Source organism: Pelodiscus sinensis, chromosome 22, assembly GCF_049634645.1.
Source record: "Pelodiscus sinensis isolate JC-2024 chromosome 22, ASM4963464v1, whole genome shotgun sequence".
In the NCBI taxonomy this organism is placed as follows: Eukaryota; Metazoa; Chordata; order Testudines; family Trionychidae; genus Pelodiscus; species Pelodiscus sinensis.
Genome location: NC_134732.1, coordinates 26,738,257 through 26,756,154, shown reverse-complemented (window position 1 = coordinate 26,756,154; position 17,898 = coordinate 26,738,257). Strand labels below are relative to the sequence as shown.

General features: G+C 41.8%; 2 protein-coding genes across 15 annotated transcripts in view; one reads left to right on the top strand and one right to left on the bottom strand.

The window, feature by feature from the left end:
• RALGPS1 (Ral GEF with PH domain and SH3 binding motif 1) overlaps window positions 1-17,898 on the bottom strand; it is a 428,912-nt gene that overhangs the window by 176,208 nt on the left and 234,806 nt on the right. The window lies entirely within an intron of this gene.
• Window positions 7,890-17,898, top strand: part of ANGPTL2 (angiopoietin like 2) — a 42,986-nt gene continuing 32,977 nt past the window's right edge. The window contains exon 1 of one of the 2 annotated variants that reach the window (XM_006130754.4): window positions 7,890-8,349. The gene's annotated coding sequence lies outside the window, so the exon portion shown is untranslated. The remainder of the gene's footprint in view (window positions 8,350-17,898) is intronic. The other variant, XM_006130753.4, reaches the window with a different exon arrangement.

Below are 17,898 nucleotides of genomic sequence, written 5' to 3'. Positions count from 1 at the left end.
GTTTGCAGGCACGCTCAATGTGTTCTTTTTTCTACATTGTCAAAACACTAGGTCCTTACACTACCATTCTGATGCAGGGTGACACGGTTTACCACAGCGGTAACATTCCTGGCTCCCCACTATTTTGTGGGTAGATTCTTGGGACACTTTATGCACCCTAGGTATTGCACCTCCCATGTAGCCAGTTCCATGAAGACCTCAATATCAATGGCCTTCTGTAGGGTGAGCTGAGCTTCTGTTAATAAATGCCGCTGTGTAGCTTCATTGTGCAGGCCACACATTAACCTGTAACGTATGGCATCATTTAACATGTCCTTAAATTCACAATGTTCTGCAACCTTTTCCAAATTTGCTACCAATTGTACAATTGTTTCACTTTCTTTTTGGGCTCTGTTATAGAACCTATACCTTTTTGCAATTACCAATGGTTTTGGAGCATAATGTGGCCCCAGAATTTCCACAATGTCACTGTAAGATTTGGTATCTGGCTTAACAGGGAGCAGCAAACTGTGTAGCACAGAGTAGGTCTTAGCCCCTACAACACTTAAAAATATTGGCACCTTCTTCTCTTTCTTTGTCATTTGTGATAACCATAGTTTTGGCTCTGCCAGTACTGTCCCAAGTTATGGACCTAGTTGTGACGTAGTGGGGGTACCTGGCTGGTTTCTATGCTGCTGGCTCTGGGGTAACCCCCACTGGCTGCCGTGGGTACCACGACCCAGCAAAACAGGATGAGTCACTATGCAAACCAGTATGGCCAGACACCCCCCATGGAGAGGAACAAAGGAAGGTGGAATGCTGCCCTGGCTGGGGGGCAGGGCTGGAAGAGAGTTAGTTAGTTGCGGGCTGGGAGCATGGAGGAGACAGCCTAGGGAAAGGGGCTGGAGTTTAGGGGCCCAGTCTCCCCCATCTCAAGGGGGCCTGAGGCATCCTAGCCCAGCTCTGTGACCAGATTACATCTGTGCTGTGCTGTGCTGTATCCTGGAGAGGCAATAAACTTCCTCTATTCCGCCGGCCGTCATTTTTAAATCCCCCTTAGAATCCTAATTTGAACTACTGTTACTCCTCATTCCACGAGGAGTAATGGTAGTTCGAATTAGGATCTTTAATTCGAATTACCTACTCCGTGCCACATGTAGCCATGGGCACGGAGTTCGGACTAAGGGGGATTTAAAAATGGCAGCGCCCGGGAACATGCAAATGAAGCCCGGGATATTTAAATCCCGGGCTTCATTTGCAACTCTGCTTGCCCTCATTACCCTACCTAGCTTGAACTAACGAGCTAGTGTAGACATACCCTGAGGAGTTTGCAAACTTCATGAAAGCAAACGGGATCCATCACATCACTTCAGCACCATATCACCCATCCAAGAATGGATTGACTGAAAGGTTTGTGCAGACAACGAAACAAGTTTTGAAATCGGCTAGAGGACTCACACTTTCTTACTACCCTACAGAAACACACCTCATACTACAACCAACATGTCCTGGCTTTTCTAATGATGGGACGTCAGATGTACACTTGCTTTGATTTGCTGAAACCTTCTGAACTGTGACAAATTGTGCAACATCAACAGCAGTGTCAAGTAATCAGGCATGCATCCAGAACAGAAGACCAAACCTTTAGTCCTGAAGAGCCAGTTTTGGCTTGGAACTATGCTCCTGAGCTAAATGGGTCCCTGCCACTATTATTGCTCAAACAGGGCTTGTTTCCTATACTGCCAGGACTGCAGAGGATATCATCTGGTGGCAGCATGTAGATCAATTATTGCCACGTTATGCCTGCCCCGAAGACACATCTCCAATTGAGTTGCCTGACCTCCCCACTGCCGGTGAGCTACCGCGTCAAGAATCACCTGTTTCTGACTCTCCTCCTTCATCACTGCCTGTGGCGAACATAAACCCCCTCCCTGAGCACGCTGACCCAACAGCCTCACCTGTTTGCACTTCAAGTTCCCAGCCCATTGTCAGGCCTGCACCCATAACACCTTCGGGTGCAAGAACAGCAGACATCCGCCGTAATCCACCTAGAGAAAGAAGGCCTCCTCAACGGCTGGACCTGTCATTGAGGTTAACTCACTGATGGGGCAAAATAATTCCCGGGGTTAGCTGGGAATTTGAGGCCATCTATCCTCATTCCATAGTTAATGTTTGCTTTATTAAAGGGATGTTCTTAATAAGCAGGGAGGAATATGTTGTGTAATGGGTTGTAAATATAGATCTTATTGTTACAGTAACTCAGTTAGGTCACAAGGGATCAGCCCAGCCTGTTTGGGCTGGTTCTACTTAGTTCTGTGTTACGAAATAAAATGGACACTTGCAACCGCTCAGGCTCTCTGTTTCCACTGATTTCTTCCTAAATTGTGGAACTCTACACAATATAACAGACTCCAATCCCCCACCTTGGGCTAAGCCATACCCAGACCCCTTGGCCCAAGACCAAAGCCTGCACCCCAAAGCCCTACTAAGGGTGAAAGTGAGTAAGAATGGGAGAAAAGGGGGATGGAGTGAGCAGGGTGAGGCCTTGGAGAAGGGGTGGAGCAGGGGCAGAGCCTCAAAGAAAGGGCAGAAAGGAAGTGGGGCAAGGGTATTTGGGTGTGAGGTAGTTCTTACATTGCACTTAAATTGAAAAAAGTGATCTTGTGGTTAAAAAGCTTGGAGACCACTGGCTTAGAGGCTTTTCCTGATGCTCCATTGGCCAGAATCCAGCCAATGGAGCAGCGGGAAGCCATGGCTGTGTCAGAGGAGCCTGAGAGCAGCACAGGGCACAAAAGCAAGTACATGCCTCCCAGGCCTTCGACCCCCCACCTTCCCAGCCAAGACTCTGCACATCCAGTCTGCTCCTGCCCCTCCCCCTAGCCAGAGACCCTACCCTCAGCCTACCCCTGCATTCTTCCTCTGGCCCTACACCTATCCCCACCCTGCTCCTACACTCTTCCCCCCAGCCAGAGACCCTACCCCCAGCCTGCTCCTGCACTCTCCCCCGTACTCAGACACTTAACCCAAAGCCTGCTCCTGCCCGCCTCCCCTGGCCAGACACCTTTCTTCCAGCCTTCTCTTGCACCCCCATCCCTATCCCTTTCACTGGGAGCTCTGTCCCACACACTAAACCCCTCATTTTTTCCTGCCTGGTGGTTCTGTCTCATCACAGAATCCCGGGGCTGGAAGAGACTTCAGCAGGTCATCAAGTTCAACCCTCTGACCAAAGCAGGACCAGACCCAACTAAATCATACCAGCTGGGGTTTTGTCAAGCTGGGACTTAAAAACCCCTAGAGATGGAGATTCCACCCCTCCCTAAGGAATCCCTTCCAGTGCTTCACCACCCTCCTAGAGAAATAGTTTTTCCTAATATCCAACCTAGACCTCCCCCACTGCAACTTGAGACCATTGCTCCTCATTCTGCCATCTGTCACTAGTGAGAACAGCCTCTCACCATCCTATTTGGAACCTCCCTTCAGGCTATCAAATCCCCCCTTCACTATTCTGTAGACTAAACAAGCCCTTCCACATAGGTCATGTGCTCCAGCTCCCTAATGATTTGTGTTGTCTTCTGCTGGACTTTCTCCAATGCATCCACATCGTTTCTGTAATGGGGGCCCCAGAATTAGATGCAATACTCCTGATGTGGCCTCACCAGAGTTGAATAAAAGGAAATAGTCACTTCTCTAGATCTGCTGGCAATGCTCCTCCTAATGCACCCTAATATGCCATTAGCTTTCTTGGCTACAAGGGCACACTGTTGACTCATATCCAGCTTCTCATCCACTGTAATTCCCGGGTCCTTTTCTGTCAAACTGCTGCTTAGCCAGTCGGTCCCCAGTCTGTAACAATGCTTTGGAGTCTTCCAGCCCAAGTGCAGGACTCTGCAATTCTCCTTATTGAAGCTAATCAGATTTCTTTTGGAATTCAATCCTCCAATTTGTCTGGGACCCTATCTCCATCCTCCTATATATCTACCTCTCTCCCTAGCTTAGTGTCATCTGCAAACTTGCTAAGGGTGTAATCCATCCCCTCATCCAGATTATTAATCAAGATGTTGAACAAAATTGACCCTAGAACCGACCTTTGGGACACTCTGCTTGATACTGGCTGCTAATCATACATGGACCCATTGAGCCCAATAATCTAGCCAGCTTTCTATCCTTCTGTATGTTTTTATGTGAAGCAATCCTATTCCAGGCATATCCAAACCCTTACGTGCTTGAAGTTATGATAAGTGGAAGCTGTACACTGAATTTGGTGACCCTACCTTTTATCATTTAGGAAGAATTCTTGAATAGACAAACACACAGATGCACAGACAGACAAACTCTCTCATATAGTAGATTGTGCTATGCCTATAAAGCATGCCAGGTAAGGTATCAGGGGAAAGGTTATGATTTGATGAATCATGGTTCTATCTAAATGTTTATAACTTTAGTGCATATGAAGTTATGAGATTGTGTTACATACCTGTTCGAAAAACACGCTGCAAATTGATGAATCAACCAGATATTAACTTTCTAGAGAATCACCAAATAAAGTAACTACTGTCAGAATGGGTGTCAAACAACCATCAACAGGTATTTTCCAGCCAACGAATTACAATTCAATGACTCAGCTCCATAAGGCCACACACTGGGACAGTTCATCAGTCTTCCCTGGGGACTTAGCAATGCTCACCAGACATGCTTGGACTTGTGTTCTTCCAACCAAGTAGACTAACCATATAAAACAGAACACAGGGCCCCATGCTTGGCCATTTTCCCTCTCCCATCTTTGCTGCAAGCAACAAGAATGCTCAGAAGACTGAAGACTTCAACAGTGGGGACTGGCCAAGGTTTCAAGAGTGAAAATTGTATACAGGCAGTCCCCAGGTTACGAACAAGATAGGGACTGTAGGTTTGTTCTTAAGTTGAATTTGTATGTAAGTTGGAACTGGTACATATTGTAGGGGAAACTCTAGGCAAACATTTCTCCAGAGCTCAGTTTTATTCTCCCACACCTCACTTCCCTCAGTCCTTTATTCTCAAGTTTTATTCTCAAGACCCTCCTTCCAGACGACAGCGGGGGGTGTTGGAGCTGCCCAGGGGTGTCCGCGGGGCCAATGGACCCAAAGCTGGCAGGGCGGGGTGCCTCCCCCACTGTCGCCGCCTCCCGCAGCGCGGGGGGCGCTTCCCCTGCAGCGCTCGGTGCAGCACCGGCTGAACCGCCTGTCAGGCAGCGCATCTTGGTGGTCCCGCCGCCTGTGTCCTCCGCGGCGAGAAAAGCCGCTCCACGTCTCCTTGGTCTGCTGGGGGGGGACGCCCCCCCCCAGCAGACCAGGGAGATGCGGAGCAGCTTTTCTCGCCGCAGAGGATGCGGGTGGTGGGACCGCGGCACGTCTCGGCGGTCTGCTGGGGGGGGGGGGGGGCGCAGCTAGTGCGGGGTTGCCTCACCCCATTTGTAAGTAGGGATCCGACGTAAGTCGGATCCACATAACCCGGGGACTGCCTGTACTATGAATTGCAATATCCAATGGGGTGAGAAAAAAACTGCTTAATACTGCCCATTCTCATAGGTAGGAATGGTGTCCCTAGCCTCTCTTTCTCTGGAGATGGTTGACAGGGGAGGGAATCGCGTGAAGATTACTTGTTGTGTTCGCTCCCTCTGTGGCATCTGGCATTGGCCACTGTTGGCAGACAGGATACTAGGCTGGATGGACCCTTGGTCTGACCGAATATGGCTGTTCTTAGAGTTGAGAGTTTAGACTGTGTGCTTATATTTAATATCAATAACTAATTTCACTTTATAGTCACTTAAAATCTTTTGTAGTCAAATTTGTTTAACGGTTTATCTTTACCAGTGAGTTTGTCTAAAGTATCTTGTAAATTGCTCAAGTTTACAAAGGCTGGTATATATCCACTTTCAATTGATGAAGTGATGAGCCAATTAATAAATTTGTACTGCTCATCTTGAGCAATGCAAAATGGTATATTCCTGAGGCACTGGGAATATACCATTTCTGGGAAATTGGGGGAATTTGGATGGTGCTTTTCTCTCTGGCTACGTCTACACTGGCATGATTTTCCGAAAATACTTTTAACGGAAAACTTTTCCGTTAAAAGCATTTTCGGAAAAGCACATCTAGATTGGCAGGATACTTTTCCGCAAAAGCACTTTTTGCGGAAAAGCGTCCGTGGCCAATCCAGACGCGGTTTTCCGCAAAAAAGCCCCGATCGCCATTTTCGTGATCGGGGCTTTTTTGTGGAAAACAGTACCGTGCTGTCTACACTGAAGACTTTTGCCCGAACGGGAGCAGCACAGTATTTCCGGAAAAGCACTGACGATCTTACATGAGATCGTCAGTGCTTTTCCAGAAATTCAATTGGCCAGTGTAGACAAGGTAAGTGTAAACAAGGCAAGTTTTTCCGCAAAAGCAGATGATTTTGTGGAAAAACTTGCCAGTCTAGACACAGCCTAAGTGATTCCTGAGTGGCTCTAGAAGCATTCATGCAACATAGCTGGGTATGAAGTTCCACATGTGGTTGTGCTGAATGTTAACAGCACCTAGAGGGGTTTGCTGTTGTCACTAGCAAATCATTGTGGGAGGGCTGGGGAGTTATGGGGACACAGCAGTCCCTCAATCCCTGGCTGTATCCCAGGGATTCAATCACAAGTACACACTTCACATGGAAATACAATGGCAGATTTTTAAGAATGTAATCAATTGGGAAGAAATCTTTAAGAATGAACAGTGAATAAGTAAGAGCTCTGGAATACCAATCAGTATCATTTGCAGGCAAACGTAAAAAAATTGGGTTTCAGCCAAGTTACATCGACGTGATATTTTCTTAAACAGTATTAGAATATCTGGAGAAATTGCTTGAGTTTGGATAATTTGATTCCTGTCTTCACCTGGAACTGTCATAGCAAATTGAAGGCTCTGAGTTGTGTTTCCAGAGTCAAAGGCCATAAAGTGAGGAAGGTGGTAGAATTAGAAGAGTTCAGGTACCCCTCGTTAGTTTCATTAAACTAGTCTTTTTAGTTATTATTTATGTTGGTCCATAGTAGTACAAATGCTCTCCTTTTTAGCCAGAAGGAAAATAAAATAGATGTTAGCTGAGGGAAAACCTAGAATAATTAAGAGGCTGCAGTGAAAATTGCTTGTGTTAAAAGATACTCCACATCAACATTTGTATTATAAAAAGTACACTGACAAGGAAAGACACTGAAACCCCCTATAAGACAGTTTGCAGTTTAATTCTGCATAGATACAGAGTCTAACACCTTGTCTGAACAAAAATAAATACACAGATCATACTTCTTAAACACACAGGAGACTTCAGAATTTCTCTCTGAACTCTAGGGTTACAGCTTGGAATTGTATACATAGAGAACTCATTTTTAGATTTATATTATTAATTAGTAATGCCAAAAATCTAATGGGGTCTGGTTTCTACATGTTTTTAAATACTTTGGATAAATGGCTCACAATAATTGAAGCAATCTTTACTAACATATACTAATTAAAATATACTACAGAAAATATAGCTAAAATAAACATATCACATAGTCCCAAGAGTAGAAGACTGGCTTTTCCCAAACAAAATCCTTTACAAACTGTTGATATCTTCATAAGTAACTGCTAGTTTTTCAGCTCAGCTGTCCAGAGGAAATTGTTGCTAATGGGCCCTGCCAAAGCCTAGGGAGGCAGCCTCCTGCACGCCAGATTACTTTGGATGGCTGTGAGCTGTGACATCACTGAATCAAAGTTTGGTTTCAGCCAGACCTCTGCTGTTTGTGGTTAGGGGGAGGCCCTGAACGTGTCTATTGCTGGTGGATCCCTTGTACTTGTGGGAGGAGGAAAAAGGCTTATCCAACCAGAACATGTCTACTTGCTGCATGCTCAACAGTTTTTTTTTTTTTTTTTTTTTTTTAACTCCAGCATGTAAATCCACCACAAAGAAGCTGAAGTTCAAATAAGGCTGCTTTAGCCTTGCATGAAAAGATAGATTTAAAACTCTGGAACTGAAATGTCAGAGTTCTGTTCTTTCATCAAAATAAAGTTACTACTGCAGGCTATTGTCTGTCCGTGCCTATGGCATGAGGATGTGCAGCTAAGATTCAACAACTGAGCTATTCTTCTATCAACAAAAACAGCTTAAACAATAAGGAAAACAAGATTATCAGAGCCTCAAGGCATTAACTTTTATAATTATAGTATCAAATATAGAGAACTTTTCAGCGGAGGAATCCTTCACTACAGACATACTTCTGATACAGTCAGCTAAGTGAAATGTCAGTTTCCATGGATAAACTGTTCAGTTAATCTTTGATAAAAAGCACATTAAAGACTGAAGAAAGAAGCCAAAGGCAAAGGAAACAGGGTAAGAATGTTATCATAGTACAGCTGGTTTACATTTAAAATATACAGATGTTTTCACATGTATGAAATAATTTCCAGTGCACAGAGACTGATTATAAAGCCAATCTTTTGGTAACAGCTTTGTTTTGTTATGAAAGTAATTACAATCTCTGTAAATTTAGTTATGAACTGTGTAATGCTTATTAAATAGGTAAACAAATATAACGGTTACAAAATTACTCTTGCATCCATAAAATATGTAAATAAAGTTGTATTTTCTAAATTCTTACTCTGAAACCAAAAAAATGATGTTTGGTAAAAATGGTTTAGTGACATTTTACAGTATTAGGGAATGAACTTTTAAAGAACATGAAGATTATTTTATTTTTACTTTACTTTGTACATAGTCGGAAGTTTTATAACTTTTTCTCATACTGACTGAACATGTGTACAAAGAATTGTATGCTTTTGAACAAAATTTTTCAAGACAAAAACCTCTATATTTCTTTCATGTCTGCTCTTTGAAAGAACTATTGTATTCAAAATCAGGAAGCCTGCCTTTAATATCTTCTAAATTAAGTCAGATTAAGCAGATATGAAAGTTACTGTAAATCCCTACAGGTTCAATAAAATATCCTACAGTTTGGAAGTTTACATGAGCCCTTTACTTAAAATCACAGTATTACTTGGATGCATCTTTTTGCAAGACAGCATTCACCAGCTTTACTGGTTCACTACAATCTTTTGAATAAGCAAAATAAAAGTAAAAATTATTCACATTTTGTCTTTCAGGGCTACCACATACTAATAATACACTGAAAGACTACTAAGAGCTAGCTTTATCTATACTCTTTTCAAGAGTGATTCAATTATGTGAAAATAAAGTGAGGCCACTGTTAAGGGAAGTAACAGCAAATGCAGTGCTTGCTTTCAATAACTACATTCCAAATCCATGATAGCTAACTTTCTAAGGCACAAAGAACAGCCCACTAAATGGATTCTCCCTGCGTTCTTGGTGATCCAGAAAGAAAGGCTGTACTTCTGGCAATTAAAGGAACTACTTTCTTTTGCCAGAAACTGTAAGAAAGGAAGAAGGCATACGAGATGCAATTCTTTGACGTTTCTTACAGCAATTGGTACCATTTCAAAACAAAAGTTCTTTACGAACTAATTAAGATTCCCTCACATTGCAGTACTTCGTTGGTTATTCATTCACTCAAGGAAAAAATGTTCAGGTTTTTAAGAATGACACAGTATTTTGGGATTAGGTTTTACCCATAATTTGAATTGAGAAGAATAAGCTGAACATAAAGAGTATTGGAACAAATCTGTCTGAAGTAGTTCATTTAATTTCAGCCAGTAGTTTAGTGTTCTGCATAGGGACATCCAATAATTAATGGCAAAGAATTCAAAATACTCGTACCCAGCCGGAAATTTCTAAAATCAGAGTTAAAGGAGTTTTCAGCTTGTGAGCACATTACCTTTTCTATATTTAAAATAAGAGCTGTACCTATTTCACCCATCCTACCCCTCGACTCTTATTTGTTTACTTTAAAGTTTAAATAAACATATAAAGTTATTCCCTGAATTGCCCAACATACATACGGTTGTACAGTATTTGTACCATAAACTTCAATTTCCTGTTACAAAACAAGTCAACTAACCCAGAAAACATTTTTAGTAACATCTTTTGCTTAACATACAGCAATCTCATTTCTCCACAAACTAGATACAAAATAAATGAGTTTAAGTGATGAAGAATACAAATCAATTAATGCCTTTTCACTCTTGGAAAACACAAAAACTTTCTAGCTCTGACTTAGCTAAAGGACAAGAGTTAGCTAGCACAATGCCCACAATTCTATAAAAATGAATGGAAAAAAATAGTGTGTAAAGTGTATGTTTTTTGAAGGATTTTGAAAGAAGGGGTGGGGACTCAGGAAGAAAGACAACTTCAAAAACCTCTAATCATACTAATGAAATCCACATCAAATTCCTGACTGGTGTGCTGAAGGTTCCTGCTAGTTTGTTTGCAAGACCTCTTGCAATCACTGAATACCAAATGACTTCATAGAATTGAAAGGATTTTTCTGAAATAAATATTTTCTTCAAAAAATATTTTAAATTACCATTTGCCTTTTCAATCCAATTAACGTACAAAACTGTGTGTTCTCTGTAATCTAAAATAATGCTACCTGTGTGAGACAGAACATGCATTGCTGGGTGGCTCCCTATTTCTGTTAAACTTTTTTTTTTAAAACAACAAAAGGGTAATATAATAAGTTAAACATCTGTCACAATATGGTGTATGAATACATTGTACACTGTCATATTTATTTTAAATGCTTGTTTTTCCCCCAGGGAAATAGCACATGATCCAACACTAGGCTTTTCATGAATTTGACTTCATTTGTGTATAGAGCCCTACTTGTGAAAGTTGCACAAAGGGCTTCATAATACAGTTTAACACCCCCTTCCCCCCATCCTGCAGTCATCTTAGGAAAACAGACCACCCAAAGCTAACAATTACCGGTAAATCTAATAAATGTAACCTACACAAAATTATTGATTCAACTACTCACTAGACTTCACTTTTAGATTTATTTAGTGTGTGCTGAAAAACAAATCCATTAGTATCCGATGTTACATTTATTTATTTTGGAAGCAAAAAGCTATAGAGCTACAATGCCAGAATATTATGGCGTGTTCAATAAGAGTACATCTCATGCAGCCACATTCTCTTTGGATTAAACCATCTATCTGGGGTATTTTAAGAGGTTCTTGAGTGCTACGTTGATTAGCAAACTTTGTGCACTCCACTCAGGAAAAAAAAACTTTGGATTTCAGGCCAGAGAACCACATTTTAAGGATTGACTCTGGACTTCAAGCCCTGAACCAGAGGAGAATGAATAATTAAAATGAGAATAAATTGGGAGCTCTGGCCTGCTCCCCTTCCCATTCTTGATTACATTTAATTTGGTAAGTTAGTATGACAAAACATAACATTTATTTAAATTAAAACACAGTACGTAAATGTGGAAAAAGGCATAGGAAATAAAAGCAAAATGACTGAACAATGAAAATTGACAGCTTGTCTTGTTAATGTAATAATGGTCTACATTTAGCAAAACAAAGTAATGGTCCAAGCACTTAGATTAAGAATCCTATCCTATTCCATGTGAGTGTTCAGTGCTCTTGTTCATGTGTGAAAAGCCTGTCTTGTCTCTCACTTTAGAAAAAGCTCCCTTTCCAACTAAGGGTTACAAATGTTCCAATCTGATGTGCATCTGAAAACCTGCCCTCCCGCTCAATTCCCTAATTCTAATTTGCATAAATGCTGGAATTAGGGTGCCACACACCCTAAATTGAAGCAGTTTCCATTATAAGAACATAAGAACGGCCGTACTGGGTCAGAGCAAAGGTCCATCTAGCCCAGTAGCCTGTCTGCCAACAGTGGCCAGCACCAGGTGCCCCAGAGAGGGTGGACCGAAGACAATGATCAAGCGATTTGTCTCCTGCCATCCCTCTCCAGCCTCTGACAGACAGAGGCCAAGGACACCATTTTATCCCCTGGCTAATAGCCTTTTATGGACCAAACCTCCATGAAATTATCTAGCTTCTCTTTAAACTCTATTATAGTCCTAGCCTTCACAGCCTCTTCTGGCAAGGAGTTCCACAGGTTGACTACACGCTGTGTGAAGAACTTTCTTTTATTTCCTTTCATTATATACAGGATTTACTGGTTGATTCAATGGCTCTCAGCACCCCTGCTATATAAACTACTCTAGAGTCTTTTGCTTAGAACAACTGTGGGTACCTCAATTACTGAAAGTGGAATTTCAGTTCTAAGCTCCTGGCATCACACAGTTAATCAGTAAAGCTGCAATAAATTAGGGACTCTCTGGTGTGCAGTTGCAGCACTGTAAATCATCACTAAAAGGCACTGGAAATCTCCTAGCATAACACTGTACCATGGAAAATTGACATCTGAAAAGCAGCCTCTCAAGATGTATATGGCATTGTGTATTACTTACACATAAGATGTGTTCATGCAAGTCAGTGCATGAGGCTTTCATAGCAACTGTCCTCTACTCTAATAATACACTATATGTAGTAGAACAAGAGCAGCAAAAAGAAACTCAACTAGCCCTACTCTTGAAACTCTTAAAGATTCCCGTTTTCAAAGTAGTATCACATACAACATTAGAATGTAAGAATGGCCAAAATGGACCAGACCAAAGGTCCATCTTGCCCACTGTTCTGTCCTCTGACAGTGCTCAATGCCAGGTGCCTCAGAGGGAATGAGCAGAACAGATAATCATCAAGTGATCCCTTCCCTGGAACCCATTCCCAGGCTCTGACAAGCAGAAGCTAGGGACATCATTCCTGCCCATCCTGGCTAATAGCTATCGATGAACCTAAACTCCATTAATTTATCTACCTCTTTTTGAATGCTGTTAGAGTAATGTTCTTCACAATATCCTGTGGCAAGGAGTTCCACAGGCTGACTGTGCATTGCATGAAGAAATATTTCCTTTTGTTTGCTTTCTGCTACCTATTAATTTCATTTGGTGACCCCTAGTTCTTATGTTATAGGAACAATAACTTTTCCTTATTCACTTTGATAAAAATAAAAACCTGTCGTGATTTTATAGACCTTTATAGACCTCTATCATATCACTGTTAGTCTCCTCTTTTCTAAACTGAAAAGTCACAGTCTTTTTAATCTCTGTTCATGTGACACCCGTTCCAAACCCCTAATAAATTTTGTTGCCCACTTATGAACTTTTTCCAGTGCCAAGATATCTTTTTTGAGATGAGGCAACCACATTTGCAGTATTTAAGATGTGGGCAAACCATGGATTTATACAGAGGCAAAAAGATATTCTTTGTCTTATTCGCAATCCCTTTTTTTTAATGATTCCTAACATTGTTTGCTTTTTTGACTGCTGCTGCACATTGAGTGGATGTTTTCAGAGAATACAAGTGAAGACAGGGTATAAATTGTGTGTCTTTTGATTTGAAATCAATAGTTGATTAATTTCACGTAGTATTGTCTTAAAGTTTTGCAGACAATAGTTATGTCAATTCATATTATTTTGCTTTTGTATTCCTCCAGAGCTTCATAGCATAAATGATATTTTGTTCAACTTTCAAAATGTTTCCCAACTACCATGCACCTAAAATTATTAGCCATTCTTACCCCCCACTAAACAGTATAATGGAATTCAAAGTATAGCCACAATCCATCTTTTCTACTGTCTCAGCTGTTTTCCAAGATGATAAAATGTAAACTGTGGTAGGAAAACTAGGATTACAGATGTCATAAAAATGTTTCATGGAATACCAATTCCCCCATAGCCTACTAAAGACTTTTTGTTGCAGAACTTCTTTAGGATTGCTGATGTTATACATAATGCAATAATAATACATCTCAAGCCTTATATTACATCTTTCTTTTCTATAACACATTACAAGTATTAATTAATCCTACTAGCTAAAAAGGGCTCAATTTACACAGTACAATTTGAACTACTGTGGGATTATGTTTTAGTTTTCACAGAATCTGAATGTGTTAAGAGTACACAGAACGTGAGTTGCTAGAATTTGTATGTTTCAGTTAATGGAGTTATCAAACCTACATATTCCTGTGCACAAAAAAACCCTTTCAATTGTAGTTACCATTAGAAAATCTGAGTGGGGCAAATGATACAAGCATATGTATGTATTTCTCATAAAAATGAGGAATTTCATTCTAAGGCTATATCACATCAAGAGTTAAGAAAATACAGCTATTTGAAATATATTTCTACAGGAGTATCAGTTGAAAAACACAACTGACAATACTACTTTTAACTGTCCTTTTTAAGGTCAGCAGAGTGAAAAAAATATTATTAACTACTGAATACAGAGCTACTGAGAATTCAAGAACATTTTCAGCTTCATTCTCACGACATAATGAAAATACAAGGGAAATTTAGATTCACTATTTCGTTTCAGATGGTAAAATACTGAAGTCTAGTGGAATCTCATTTGTGAGTTTTAAAAATGTTTATAGTAATCAACAATATTTTGATTAAGCAAGAACATTCTTATGGATTACAAATGCCTTACATTGCAACGTGGAAAAGCAGTTCACTTTTTCTTAACTTGTGACTAACAAAGACAAAGAAAATAATTTTTTTCCCCTTTTTGGAGACTGAAAAAATATCTAGTATCTTTTCCCAAAAGTTTATTTTCCTTTCAGTCTGATGATAGGAATGCCCTCTAATTGTGTCTCAAGGGACACAAAATAATGACAGAGCAAATATACACCAATCAGGACACGGATTGCAGTTCAAATAGAGAAGGGTGAATACTGGATCAATGTGCTCACAAACATATTCATCACATCCTATTCATAATTCAATCCAACCACATTCATGTCCTTTGTGTGATTTCTCATGACCACTCAGAGAGCTGGTTTATGTGAGTACATACGTTTGCAGTAGAGCTTTTATTTGTGTAAGTAAATAGGTATTAGGTATGACCTAGTGTTTGTGAACATTTACAGGAATTCACAGTAAAACTGTTGGCACACTCACACTTACGCTTGTGTGTTTGGTTTTGAGGTGTATAGAAGGCAAGGAAAGACAGAACATTTTAAAGTCACTAGCTTTTCTCCAGCAAAACCACAGGGGAGAGAGAAGGGAAGATAATGTGGGAGGTGAGATGTCTGAGAAGCAGAAGAGTTGGCAACAACTTGGCAACACTTTGTTTTTAGAACTGGTGCTAGATTACACTGTGTTTTGCAGGGTGGCCAGATTTTGAGTGGGAGTTTCACATCTGGTTACAACCATGGCCCTGCTCAAAGTGGTACTGGCCTCTGTGACAGATAAGCGCTACTGACAGACAGGAAAGTGCCAACGGGGAGAAAAAAGGGACCACCAGACAACAGTATTCCCGTTAAGGAGAAATTGGGGCAACAGTTACAGGAATTAAGTAGAATGAATTTGACACGAGGGAACTGAATGCAAAGTCTGTTAGACATCTAACAAATATCTTTCCCTCTCTGTGAGGAAGGGATCCAGAGATCTTAGAAACTGGGATCTCATAAACAAAAAAATATAACGTTATCTTGCACAAAAGAGGACAGAAAACTAATGTGGCTTAAACGTCCCTAGGCCTATTCGCACAATCTTTTTCTCCCACTTCCCTCCTCCAACCCCCAAGTACAACATCCTTTCCTTGATAGATTCCGTGAGGATTTTTTTTTTCAGGCAGGCATGTTGTTTATAAAACTCAAGTTACTCTATTAGATAACAAAAACAATGTCATGTGACTTAGTTGACCACATGCACAAAAGCATCCAACACCCAATAATCATTGTTCATTCTGCAGATAAGCCATTTTCCACCATCTATTTACATACATTTCTTATCTAACAAGTAAAAACACCAATAAAGAACAAAATAAATGTTTTTTTCAAGGACAGACTGCAAAGAGAAAAAAGGTGGTAACTTTGTTAAACATTCAGCTTAATAACCACTATAATACAGAAACATGAATTGCACTCTGCAACACAGAAAGCATTTGAACAGGGACTTCACATTCTTATTAATATTTGTTTATAGAATGAAACAATTAACACACAATGCACTTTTGACATCACATCCTCCCTTAAAGAAGCAGCTTCTTAAACTGAATGAAAGGCAGAGAGATGGGTATGACTGTTAGAGTAGCCAGTACTGAAAGTCGACTTGTTATCATCCCCCCCCAGAGAGAGGGAGTCTTACCTAACACTGCCAGACTATTAGCCACTCAACCACTCCACCCCATGCTACCAAATCATATCTTTACCTGGCAAATCACCTTGAAACATTCCCCTTTGATATCCGCCTTTGACACTGGCTACTTATGGAAATTCCAGATCCTTTGCTCCCAAGCAAGAGCACTCCAGTTTACCAGTTTTACCTTAAAATCACTGCTCCTGCATAGTGCACAGGACTTATGAGCATTTTAAAGAAAACAAATGATTTATTTAAGAAAGAAGTTCCACTCAAAACAAGAGAGAGTGATGAAAACAAGTGGCTACAACAGAAAACAAAATGCAAGCTAGAGACTATACTTATTAATTTGAGTAATGGACTTAAAAGGGAGGTTTAGGTTCGATATTAGGAAAAACTTCCAAATTGGAATAAATTGCCTAGGGAGGTTGTGGAATCTGCATTATTGAAGATTTTTAAGAGCAGGTTAGACAAATACCTGTCAGGGATGGTTTAGTTGGTGCTTACCCCTGTGTGAAGAGAGAGGGTGGGAGGGCACGGCAGCACACAGAGCTGAGTACCTCTCCCCTCTTGCCAGGCAGGGCTAGATTAAGAAAGGGGCTACAGACCAGAGCTCTGAACTAAGAGGACTTTGGAAAAAAAGCACTTTTGGCAGCTTGAAGATCTTTCTGTGGGACCCCTTTATCCTGGGACCCCTAAAGCTCCTTTCTTAATCCGGCCCTGCGCCTAAGACCTGATTTTTCAGAATGCTTAACATTTTATAACACTTGGATATGTTTACCCAGACAATGGGACGCACAAAATTAGTGGCAACAAATGAAAAGGTATGTGTGGTTTGAATGGGGGTGTTTTTTCTTTTTTTTAACATCATACAGAAATTCTGTGGCAGCAGCAAAGGTAGAATCCGATTCTCTAGGGCAGCACTCAACGAACGTAACCATGAGACCATCCTTTTCGTCCTTTCCTCATTCATTAAACAACTTAGAATTTCTGCAACAAGAAAGGATGCCCAAAGACAACAGCCTTAGGGTATGTCTACACTACCCTGCTAGTTCGAACTAGCGGGGTAATGTAGGCATACCGCACTTGCAAATGAAGCCCGGGATTTGAATTTCCCGGTCTTCATTTGCATAAGCGGGGCGCCGCCATTTTTAAAACCCCACTCGTTCGAACCCCGTGCAGCGCGGCTACACGGGGCACGAACTAGGTAGTTCAAACTAGGCTTCCTAGTTCGAACTACCGTTACTCCTCATTCCACGAGGAGTAACGGTAGTTCGAACTAGGAAGCCTAGTGGAGCAACCCAGCAGCACCCCAGCTGCTCTGCCCCAGGCGTCCTGATTCAGCCGCTGCTGAAACTGACCAGCAGCGGCTGAATCAGGACGCCTGGGGCAGAGTAGCTGGGGTGCTGCCGGGTTGGTCCGGAGCGGCGCTGCGGGACCAACCCGGCAGCCCCCAGCTGCTCTACCCCAGGGGTAGGCAAGAAAAGCCTGGTTTGCTGGGGGGGGGGGGGAACACTAGCTGCACGCCCCCCCCCAGCAGACCAGGGAGACGGGGGTGGCGGGACCACCCAAGTCCTCCACGGCTTTGCTCCGTCTCCCTGGTCTGCTGACCTGGGAGACGTGGAGCAAAGCCACAGAGCACGCGGGCAGCAGGACAGTCCAGGCATGCCGCTGCTGTCCCACTGCTGGCGTGCTGGTCAGACCAGGGAGACGGAGAGCAAAGCCGCGGAGCACGCCCACAGCGGGACAGCCCAAGCGCGCTCGGGCTGTCCCGCTGTGGGCGTGCTCCGCGGCTTTGCTCCTGT